The 11940-nt window shown below is 43.3% G+C and overlaps 1 long non-coding RNA gene across 5 annotated transcripts in view; it reads right to left on the minus strand.

Moving 5' to 3' along the window:
- LOC118162863 overlaps positions 1 to 11940 on the minus strand; it is a 57165-nt gene that overhangs the window by 30327 nt on the left and 14898 nt on the right. For 4 of the 5 annotated variants that reach the window (XR_004748676.1, XR_004748674.1, XR_004748677.1 and 1 more), the window contains exon 2: positions 11423 to 11554. This is a non-coding gene — a long non-coding RNA (uncharacterized LOC118162863). Of the gene's footprint in view, positions 1 to 2958; positions 3025 to 11422; positions 11555 to 11940 lie in introns of all 5 variants that reach the window. The other variant, XR_004748675.1, reaches the window with a different exon arrangement.

Here is an 11940-nt window from a genome sequence, read left to right on the forward strand (position 1 = left end):
GGCCACATAGTCTTCTGAGGCCCTGCACTTCTGAGAGGGGGTGGGAAGGCAAAGACCTGGGCCACCAAACTCTCCATTTCTTAAGACTTAAAATATCTGCATCTTTTGGAGAATAAGATATTGAGGGGCAGTTTACAGATGGCCATTTGTGACTTTGTCACAGTGCTCTGTGAAGGTGCTGACCACATTTTGGATCTGAATTTTTAGGGGAGATGGGAATAGGGCAGGCAGAGATGGTGGGGGGTTGGGAGTGGAGGTGATAACTGGGCATTAAAGAGTCCTGGGGTTGTGTTGTGGCTGTGAAAGAGGGAAGAAAATATGTACAAGGAGAAAGGAGCTGAAAAAGAGGAATAGATTTATAGACAAACATTAGGTAAGTACAGGGAACCACCAACCAAGGGTTAAACATGAGGACTTGCTGCTTACAGAGTAATTGGGAGCCCTGGCTCCTTGCTTGAGGCTCTTCTCACCAACAAGATAAGTAAATAAATGAACAAACAAACAAACAAATAAAAGGTCAAGTTTATTCTTGCCTCAGCCACAACTGAGGCACCCAAGTGGAGCAACTGCTGGAGCTCCACGGCACCCAGCTGCAGGGGATAAGCAGCACTTCCCCAATACATATGGTAAATCAATTCCTGTTATTTCACATTTCAGCTCACGAGAAATCTCCCTATGAACCTCGCATATGTCACCACTGATCCCCCCTTCCCCTCCTCTTCCATTACTGTTGCTGGGATTTGCTCTTTTTGTGTCTGGCTGATTCAAAAATGCAAACTGAAATTGCACTGCAAATTAACAACTGTAAAAGCCAGCAGCAACCACTGCAGCTTTTTCCTGTTCTAAAAATAAGGAGAGTTTGCCATCTAGAGGGCAAGCAAGACAGAAATTTTGATCCATGATGGAGAGCAGCCTTTAATTTGAGGAGAGACAGTTCAGTGTTACAAACTGGGCAACAGAACAATGACAGAATTGCACCAAATAAAGTAGAGAGCTAGTGGTTTCTTTCTGACAGTCTGGGAAGAATAGTCATTTTCTTATCTAAATTGTTCAAGCTGAAATAGTCAGGCAGTTTAATTAAGCTCAGCAGATCAATAGCATCCGCATTCAGCAGAGCAAAAACCTTGCCAGAGACCATACTTTTGAGGCCAGTCAGCTTCACTGTGCATGCAGGCAGGGCCAGGATTATAACCAGCAGTGGGTAAATACTCATTTCTAATGCAACCAAGTGTTGTCTTCAAATTGCTGCTGAACCCCAAACCTTCACCCCATGACAGTAGAAGCTTTCAATTTTTGGCACCCAAATTACACAGAAAATGATTTACTTTTTTCCAGTCCTACTCCTTCCTCTCCTTCCCATTTGACTATATTTTCTTCATTTTCTTAGACATTGGAACGGGCTGCCCAGGGAAGTGGTGGAGTCACCATCCCTGGAGGTCTTTAAAAGACATTTAGATGTAAAGCTTAGGGATATGGTTTAGTGGGGACTGTTAGTGTTAGGTCAGAGGTTGGACTTGATGATCTTGAGGTCTCTTCCAACCTAGAAATTCTGTGATTCTGTGATTCATGATAGATGTCAAACTGCACTTGGAGTCTCTCTTTTTTTTTTTTTTTTTTTTTTTCCCTTGGAAAACTATGTTTCCCTCCTCTATCCTTTGTTTCCCTTTCAGTGTTTTTTGATGTTAAAATGCTCTGTTCTGGAAAGCCCTGAGCTACGCTCCCATCCATGCAGCGTCTCTGCACTTCACTTGGCAAAAATCTTGCTCCCTCAGGGAGGAAGGACTAGATGACCTCAAGAGCTCCTTTCTACCCACCATTTATGGGATCCTCTGGAGACAGACAGAGCCAGGAGCAGTCCCTGACCCACACAATACACCATTAAAAATTCTGGTCCCATTGTGCACTGGGTTCATGGGTCTGCAACCTGGGGATGTTGGTTCAATTAGGCTGCAAGGCAGCTGAGAGGCACCAAACTGTTGAATGAGCATCACTTTTATAAACTACTACTACACTAAGTGTTTAGGAATGATGGAAAAGGCATCACAAGGCAGAGACCTCTGTGCATTTCACATTTTTGAGTGCTTCTAAGAGCCTATCTCAACTACTTGCACACCAGTGTATTGGAAAGATAGGCTTGCACACCAGCAGACAACCAGTCCTTCATACAGGTTCCAGCTGTGTCCCACTAATTTCCCTGAGGTTTTTAACCTGATGATTTTGCAAATTTGTTTTTGCTTTGCCTCTCTCTCCTGGCACTCGGTTCTCAATATGCTTACAGGCTACTGCGGGCAATGCTGTCATGACCCGTGCAGTACTAATGAAACCATCTGCTGGGTCAACCTGTCACTTTACTTGCCAGTCCAGGATCTGACTGCATGAGATCACATGGGCACAGCAGTTACAGGCCTCGCAGCAGTGCCCTCGTATGATGTCAGGAGGCCGCTAAGCTACAGGAGGAGTTCTTTAACTGGATGAGACACTAAGCTGCTGTTGGGAATGCTTGTGACCTCTGAAGATCACAGGCTGCTTTCTCTAATGAAAAAGCTTAAGTTAGAGGTCCCGTTTCTCATTGGAGAAATGTAAATTTTGCCTCCTTTTACTTTCAGATAGCACAGTAAGCTGCCTTCTGAAGTGTATCCAAGGCCTCCTCTAGCTTATAAAATCTGTCCAGGGACAACTAAATGAGATAACAATATAGCTATTTAGATTCTTTTTTCCACCCTCTACCTTTTGGGCTTGGGTGCTTGAGTGAATTCAGGCAGTTAATCATGCCACTGATTATCAGCTAAGCCACAGTAATGGCCAGTGCCTGACGGTGCATGTGTCCTTAGCATAATGTAGCTGCAAAGTAAATTGTGATAGCCGAGATCCTAATGAAAATGAAATCCACTATAGAGACAGTTTAAACTCACACATTTCTCACTGGGTCAAACTTAAGGTGTGCACATGGTCACTTACCAGGTTTCATGTCATGGACATCTTCAGTAACTCATTTATTTCCTCCCGTGTGCTTAGACGTGGGAACTTATCCATTTAGAACAATGATGTAAGAGAGGATTAAACTGGTGGTAATTGGTCTGCATAAAGGGCTTGTACAGCTTTAGCTCTGTCTATGCATAACCTTAACTGGATACATGGCAAGTTCATTGGAAGTCTTTTAAATTGAGACTGAATTAGTGTCTCTAAAAATACACAGATGCTCAAACAGAAGATATGAGCCCTGTGTAGAAAGTTTGGAGTAAAAGTCTTTCACCCATGTGACACAGGTTAGCCTAGATGGCCACAATGTACCTTTGTTGACACTAAAACCTGTGAAGCTCTGAGTCCCTGTGGTTCAGTAAGGTATAACTCACTGCCTGTGCCAGCTCAGCCTTCTCAACCCCCTGGCATCTGGCCTGCTGAGGCTGCAGGTCTCACAGTGGGGTTTTAGGGCAAACAAATGGGAAAACCTGACTACTTAGCAGAACAAAGCTAGAACACATCAGCTTCCACTCCCTGATGCACTGGTATGTGTAGTATTAAAGGCATTTAAACCACAGTCCCCACTCAGATCAGCTTGTGTGTCCCCTCTGAACAGCAGAGCAGCATTCCCATTTCTTGCTGCATTGGTGGCTTGCTCAGCAGCAGCATGTTTACACTCTCCAAACCCAAACTCCAGTACTATTATGTCCATATTGCCCATCCCTGCTCCGGAGAATTCCCCATGTTTAGTCTGAAGTTTCTGCACTGGAACAGCTTATGTGGGAGGTAGCTGCTATATGTCACAGAAATACATCCATAGAAATGAGCATTTTCCAAATTTTACAGTGGCTGGGAAAGTATTCTGATGTCTTGGATTTAAAAGAATTTTCTTATTACTATGAACATTAAACTTTACTAGGACTATGAAGGGAACTTATTTTCTGAGTTTCAGCTGGTATTTTGCAATTTTACCCTCCAGCCTACTTTTCTTTCTTTCTTCTTTTTTTTTTTTTTTTTAATTGAAACTTCTAGAATATACACTTTCTGTTCAACTTTTGCAACTTCCTGCATGAATGAAATATCCCCTACCCCTGGCCAGAAAACCCTTCCACATCTCTTTCAGAAATTCACTTCAGCAAATGTAACATCCTCACCAGAAGGAAACACAAGCTATAAAACATGCTGCAGCCTTCCTTTCTGTCTGGCTTGCCTCAGACTTCATTCATAAAAAAGAGAGAGAGAGGGAGAATGAGAAAAAGTGACAGTTGATTCAGAAAGTTGTAAGATGTAAACACTCGTCCACAAATGATGCATGGATGGTTAGTGTTGCATATCTCTGGGGACAACATAGCCCTGTCTTTCAAACTCGTCAAATCCTAACGGTCAATGTTATCAGCATGCAGAAGCTTCCAAATTCCTACCTGTCACTGAAATTCTTAGAAAAAGAGAAACCATAACAGGCTGAGAAAATATAACTGTGATCTATGCTGTCCTGCTGCTGCCTGGGAACCCAGCACTTGCCCACAAGTGTAACGCTTACTCAGCAGAGCCATCTTATTGATGTCCTCTGGACTTCTAGTTTCTTTAAGCATTCACAAGGTCAGATGGCCAAGGAAATTTCTCACTCTTTCCAAAGGCTGCAGACACCTCAGTGATTTTTTTTTATTCCTAAGTCACCCCTGTGATATTTGCATTGCAGTGGCAGCTCTAGGGGTCTTCCACAAAGCTCAAGCTCCTGCTGTACTACTGACCACTCTTGAAACACTATATGAGACAGAGAAAGAAAGCACAGTTATCATTAATTCTTCTAATTAGTATTATTATTGCTTCCACTTTACAAAAGTGAATGAGGTAAGAGCAGCCTTCAGTTTCAGTCCTGCTCAGGATCAGTGAAGTGAAACAGGGTCACAACAGGGATGAAACTTTTCACCCTCCTGGGAGAGGAAAATAAAAAAAAATAAAATAAAAAAAAATAAAAAAAAAACTTTCCCCAAGAACTGTAAAGCTTTATGAGACCCATCCTCCCAGAAAAATGTCGTTAGCCAGCAGATCGGTGCAATTACTTTTCACGGGTGTGCTGGAGGCTGCTGCCCTGGAAGCAGGCGGGCATCCAGCCCTGGGGTGCGAGCAACGACTCTCCAGATCTTTTCTCCTGCTGCTCCCCATCTATATCCGTCCCTGGCCTGGGCAGCTCCGAATAGAAAGGAATTCCTGGCACAAAGCGCATGGGGAGCAGTGGCCGCCCCACACGGGCTGCTGCAAAGCTTTCCTGCAGCCTCCCGGCCGCTGGCCCTGCCTTTTCAATGGGCTCCGTGTCAGCAGGCGGCAGGAATTCGGGGAATGCTAAACTGCAGGGCAGTCCACTTGGGAGGATTAAAGCACATGACTCGCAGACAGGAGCGATAGCCCTGAAGGCCAAGCCCTACAATGAGTGGTTTCCCCCAGGCCCCCCCCCCCCACAAGAAAGCGGCCTCTGCCCTGGCCGGCAGGGAGGAAGCAGGACTTGCATCGAGAGCTTCCTACTTTTCATTGAGAAAAACGAGAGTGTGGCTGCTCTCTGATAGATCCTCTCTCTCCCCAGGCAGAAGATGGGGCTGGGAGATGGGTAGGGACAGGGGAGGCATTTCTTCAATTAATTCAGTTTCCCACTGCGTGTAAAGGTTACTTCCCTCCATCACCTCGCTGGATCCTGTCACAAGCTTCCCACTCTGAATGAAAAGCAGAAACTGCCTTTCTGAACGAAACCACTTCTTTATTTGCTGTGTTTTAGTGGCCAGGAGCCCCACTCTGCCACAGCTCCGCTGTAGCACTTTTGAGCATTAAAATTCCCGCGTCTTTGTCAGAGGTGGTGGTGAGAACATATCTGGGAGCCGTCTATGGGGTTTGCTGCTAAAAGTGTCTGTCATGACATGCAGGCTTTGCACTGCCTGCTGCGTTGGAGGCCAGGTTTGCTGGGTGATGCCATGCTGCATGCCTCCTCTAAACACCACAGTGGAAGAATGTGGCCTGGTACCTCTCCCTCACTCTTTCTTGATAAATCCCACAGGTCCTCTGCATGAACCTGAAGTCAGATGTCTGAAGCATACCCCGAGATGTCTCCTCCATGCCCCCAGAAGCACAGGGAACCCAGAAGCAGCCCCAGGCTGGCCCTTCCTCATGTGCCAGCTTCCAAGAACTTCCCAGCAGGAAGAAAACCCCTTTTACCTGATAATAGCACCCAAAATATTTCCTGTGACCATGTTTATTAACACATGGCATGCATCATGGGCCAGCTGTAGGTACTGGTTTCGGTCTGAGAAGCTCTCACACGATCATGAGATGACCATGAAGAAAGCAGCATGATCAACCATGCTGGTCTTTTCAATTGTAGAAGACCTTGGGGAGCAGAGGTGGGTCATTTCTGTTTTCTTTTCCTATTACTTAAGATTTGTTTCATGGAGCATTTGCAACAAAAATCATATTGATGCAAAAATTCCTAATTGCCTGCACCTGCACTGCCAGTGGGACAGGCAGAGGACAGGCAGGAGGAGCCCTCCCTCGCTCTGCTGTTTCTGACCCAGCCTACCTAAAATAAAAAAGGTCTGATCCTGCTTATTTTCAAATCATCTCCCATCCAGTAACTATAAATAAATCATTCCCGTGCAAATAAAAGCAAATTCAGTCTCCGTATATTCCTTGGAAATGTTCAGTTACAAATAATCATTTGTGGAATAAATAATTGATTGTAATTAAAGTTGTATACCAAAGAGAGGAAGTTTCACAGCTCTCCTTTCTTCTTAAAGCCTTGGTGTCCAAAGCTGAGTACCAGCTGGAGTAAATACACCGGAAGTTTAACATAGCTGGCCTTATCTGTGTTGTGCAGAACTGGATAACTTCACATTTGTAAGCTAACACCCAGATCTTGTGCTTGCCTGAGAATACATGACCGTACAGTTTGCCAGATAAGCTACTGCATTTGGAGATGATAATGCATGTACAAAGTGTGACGATGCATGTCCACGTGTTAAATTCCATTCACAAATTATGAAAATATTGTTTATGAACTAGAAGAACTGCTGTGCTAGATCAGATCAAAAGTCCAGCAGACCCATTTGTTATCCTGAATTTTAGCCCTTGCAGATTAAGGGGAGGATTGAGGGAGCAGATTAAGCTCTAAGAAAGAGAATAGAACAGGTTATGCACAGAATGATCCCTTTCCCACCAATTAGATAATAATGGCCTTCCTGAGATCATTGTATTAAATAGATGTCACTATACTCTTATTCCATGAGTTATCTAAACCCTTTTTTAAAGAAAACTCATTTACAATTTTGGCCTTTACAGCATCCTCTGGTAGTGAATTCCAATGCTCAGTTCTGAACGTTATGAAAAAAAAAATATATATATATATATATATTTTCCTTGCTTGAAATGTAAACCTGTGACTTGACAGCCCCACACAGCAAAAGGACAAACAGCAAAGGGAACTCACTGGAGGAGATGCCAGCACTAATTGAACCAAATGGCCCAAGATAGTACAAAGGTACAAAGATGGGCAGGGGTTTCACTGGGGGAGGAAAACAGACCTCCATTTGCAGCCCCTTAATTTATGGACTTTATGTCCCAGCACTCTGGGGCTGAGGCAGGCAGGAGCTTTTGGCTGTGCAGGTGGTCTAAATGTCTCCATAGGTAGCTTAACCTGACACTTTGAGCTCACTAAACCAACCACTAAGTCCTGGCCTTCCTTGCTGCTCCCCAAAATCTTCAGAGTCCAGACCTGTGCTTAGGATGTGGTTACAGGCAGGCCAGGAACAGGCAGACCTGCTTCTCTTGGTGGTAATGCTGGCTGCTGCTAGCTTACAGCAAGTTTGCTCGGCTCCTGGACACTGTCTCCTTGGTGGTATGTCCTTTGACCACAGAGCAGCTTAACATGAGGCCCCTGCATCACCCCACAGGAACAAATATACAGATGCTGGAAGCCCTCCTGACGGACGCATGATCTGAGCAGAGGCACTCGCTGCTTCCCTCCCCCTTGCTTTCTCTCCAGCAGAGCTTTTCCTCAGATCTTCAGAACTGCATTTTGAGCAGTTAATATACTTATTAGGAAATAACTGCTCTTTATTGGCACTGAATGAACCTCTTAGCCTGGCTGAGACTTGGGAATGTAACATGTCATTTGCAAAGCTGTCCCGAGAGAGCACAGGCAGATTACAAAAATATGCCTTGTATTCAGTCCGTTTAAATGAGTAAAATGACAGCAGTAGGATTATGCATCGAATTTACATGCTGAATAGTCACACTTACAGACCTGACAAATTGCTTTGGAAAATGAAATATTACCTCAGAGCAGGGACACTACCGAGTGTGCTCCATAGGAAAAACAGCAGAGTAGGAGGAAAACTGCACATACCGAGATAACCTTATCTGCTTTGCATGAATTGCATAGTTTTAAGAATGGTGATTTACAGGTATACAGGGCGCAGTCGCTCTGCTGCAAGTGAGCCAACTCCCAGCTTTGAGATAGTAAAAGTAAACAGGCAAATTCATTCCTATTTAAATTATATCCACTGATCTGAATTAGGTTTAATAAGCACGGGGATCTAGTTACACAATTGTTCCTGTCCGTTAGAAAAACAACCCTCGTGATAGCTGACATTTTTAATTCAGCCCATGCACATTTAAAACAATACCCTACATATTGCTTCATAGGGCTAAAATATGCTCTTACACACTCCGTGTATAACCCATGCTGGGTCTGCAGTAATTCAATCTACACTCCCTTTCGGTATGAAATATGCCATGTGATATCATCAGTCTGGAATAACACCGGTGACTAGTCAATGACACCATGTATCTAATCTCCACGCATTTCTCGTCAGAAAACAAAACCTAACAGCATGCCCATCCCCATTTAGGAAAACAACCACTGAATCCACTGAGACACGGTGGTGCCCCGAGCCACAATCCTGACATTTCTTTCCAAGAAAAATGGTTAAAAACAAAGGTTAACTACTGAGTCAGATGCTTGACTTTGCTAAGATGTTGGTCCCAGGCCTTTGTCCTTTTCCACAAAAGTCCAACTCTGATCTCATTCAGAGAAGTTGCATCCATGTAACTTCCCTGGCTTGGTTTCAATTACTCCAGTTGTGATGGAAATGAGAACAGGGTCAGGATGAGGGAAAAGACTGATGGTTCAGACAAAGGGCGGGTGAAATGACAGGAGAAAATTATGTCAAAGCTCTCCCCTCCTTTTTTAATGTAGGTTAACAGAAGGGCTAAGAGGCTTGTCCAGCTCCCCTAGCCAGCAGTGGAAGATCACAGTGCCACCACAGTTCAGCTCAGAAATCTTTCTCCTGTTGCACACAGAAAACCAGAGAAATTAAAATGAAGATATTTATTTACAAAGCACCCTCAAGAGCTGACATGATTGGCAGCGCAGTACAGAAAGGTGCCGACTCATGAATCCATTGAATTTTCTTGCTGCACACAGCAGTTCAGAGCAGGTCTGGAGGAGTGCAAAGGGAGATTGGGGCTTGCTGGGGCAACAGCTCCCTCTAATGATGACTGGGAGTTATTCCCAGCCAAGGAGAGAGCCTTGCTTCAATTTAGGAAATGTTTCAAGATCCAAAGGGAGCAGTTCCCCTCCCCGTAATCTGGCACCCAGATGGAGTGGGAACCTTCATTTACTGGTCAGTCTTTACTGACAACCAGCAATAAAGAGTATTTTAACAGGAGGAACAGATTAGGAGTTGAACTGCTCTAGTCACAAACATGAACTTTTTTACTGCAGCCCTACCAGCTAGGGCTGACTTTCCTTCAGGCACTGATTAGAAGCTACCCATTTACCCCCACACACAGAGACACACAAAATAATAATAAGCATATATAGGCACCAGCAACAAGGCTGCCTGTGAAATGTAAGATAAACTGATTAAAACTGATTGCTACTGTGGTTGCACTGAAGGAATGAGCACTGCATAAATTGGAGAGAGGCTTTTCTGACCAGGCTGTACTGTTTCTTGACCCAGCTGCCAAAAAATCGTCCAACTTCAATAAATGTTTATTATTATTATTATTATTTATTTTATTTTATTTTATTTTATTTTATTTTTATTTTTTTTCCTCCTGTCGAGCTCTGCCTGTACTGCTGTAGGGCTTTATCTCAGATCTACAGAAATCAACAAAAGTATTTCTGATGGTCTCAGGGTTGACAACACTTCTTCATTCACATGGCCATGGAGGAATACAACAAACAGGTAGGGCCTGAGTTAGTGCTGTGGGTGAGGAAGCACCAAATAACTTATCACATGCACAAGAGGTTCATTGAGTTTTAGTCTTTTTTTCACTAATGACTTGGGTATTTTACAAGGCTCCTTTTCTGAGAGACTTCTGAACTTTTACCCTCTTGCACTATCATATTTCCCAACTGCAGAACGCTATTTAGTTTTGTCTGTATTGGTAAATGCTGTATGTTGATCACCAATGATTTAGATGATCTGGGGATCATCCCACATGGATGTACAGTTAGGATGACTAAATCAAGAAACATTTTTCCTTAAAGTTTTCTTCTTAGTCAACCAAGAAAACCACTTAAGGGCAGCCTACACACAGCAACTGCACTCCTTAATCTGGTGCCAAAAGTAAACCGAGATTAATTTGGATTGCACAGTGTGGTGTCCACTGCTGTAGGGCACATGGGGTCCTTTCCACTGCTGTTATCTAGCAAACCATTGCACCTCGCACCCTTTTGGCACCAATATTTCACGCCCCTTGTGCTGGACACCATCCTGTCCTACTAGCTAAATTGTTCTGCAAACAGCCCAAAACAAAAAAAGCTCTCCTACCTGCTCCATTTCGTGAGCAACTGCTGCCTGAGTTGAAGACTTATGAAATCCAAAAATGTTAAAAATAATCTCCAGAAAAAAAAAAAAAAAAAAAAAAAAAAAAAAAAAAAACACATGACCTCCACCTCTCCACCTTGGAATAGATCTTCTAATAGAAATTTTGACTGTATAGAAACTGCAGAAGTAGGGATTTAATTAGAATTAGTAAATTGCCTAGAAATAAATTAATTGTGGGGCGTGAGGAGAATGCTTACTTCTAAGAAATGTGGAAGCCTCTGATTACCATTTAAGTGTTTCCCTTTTTAGTTAATTTGCAGCATGTGAAGATTTTTTTTCCACATTTCAAGAGAAAAAAGTATATACCAGCTCTCAACAACTAAATACCTGGTTTCTAACTTCATGCCTCCTCCTGGGGCTTACCTCTGGAAACGAGGATGTAAGCATCAGCCTTACATATAGTAGTGCATAGCCCTACAGACCTCAAAGGAGAGAAGGTTTTTTAATGACCTGTGTAACAAATCCCTGAAAGCGCAAGGTCAGATTACGTGCTAACAGTACTTTGTGTTTGTAAAATCAATGAATCCTAGAAAATATGACCATATCAGTCACTTAGTACAGCTAATTGTTCACATGTTTACCTTGCACACCATTCAGGAAATCAGACACAGCTGCGGTGAGCATCACTGCACAGAAGACTCCTGCAGAGAAGGCAGAAGAGTCAACATCTTCAGGCTGTCCCTAACAAATGGCACAACTTTCAGTAGGCATTTCTGTGGAGGTAAGAGGAAAACGAGAACAAACAATGAGTGGAGAATGTAAATACCAGGCAGTCGAAGCATAAAAGGGAGATGTTTTCAACAAACCATGTTTTGACTGGAGTTCTGGGAGGGAAGACATCATGTACTTTGAAGCAATCACATTATCACAAAGAGCAACCAAAAAGCAACCCACAATTATTGCAGTTATTTTGAATCATTCACCTCAGCAATTCATCTCCCGCCTCTCTATAGAAGGTTTATGTGGAGGGGACAGCCCTGCAAGACATGTTTACCATTTCTGCTAACATTTGCAATAGCCTACTGTGTGTATTCAGTATTGAGCAGTTTTGCCATCCTAAAAAAAAAAAAAAAAAAAAAAAAAAAAAAAAAAAAAAAAA

The sequence above is a fragment of the Oxyura jamaicensis genome, chromosome 2 (genome assembly GCF_011077185.1).
Source record: "Oxyura jamaicensis isolate SHBP4307 breed ruddy duck chromosome 2, BPBGC_Ojam_1.0, whole genome shotgun sequence".
NCBI classification, from domain to species: Eukaryota; Metazoa; Chordata; class Aves; order Anseriformes; family Anatidae; genus Oxyura; species Oxyura jamaicensis.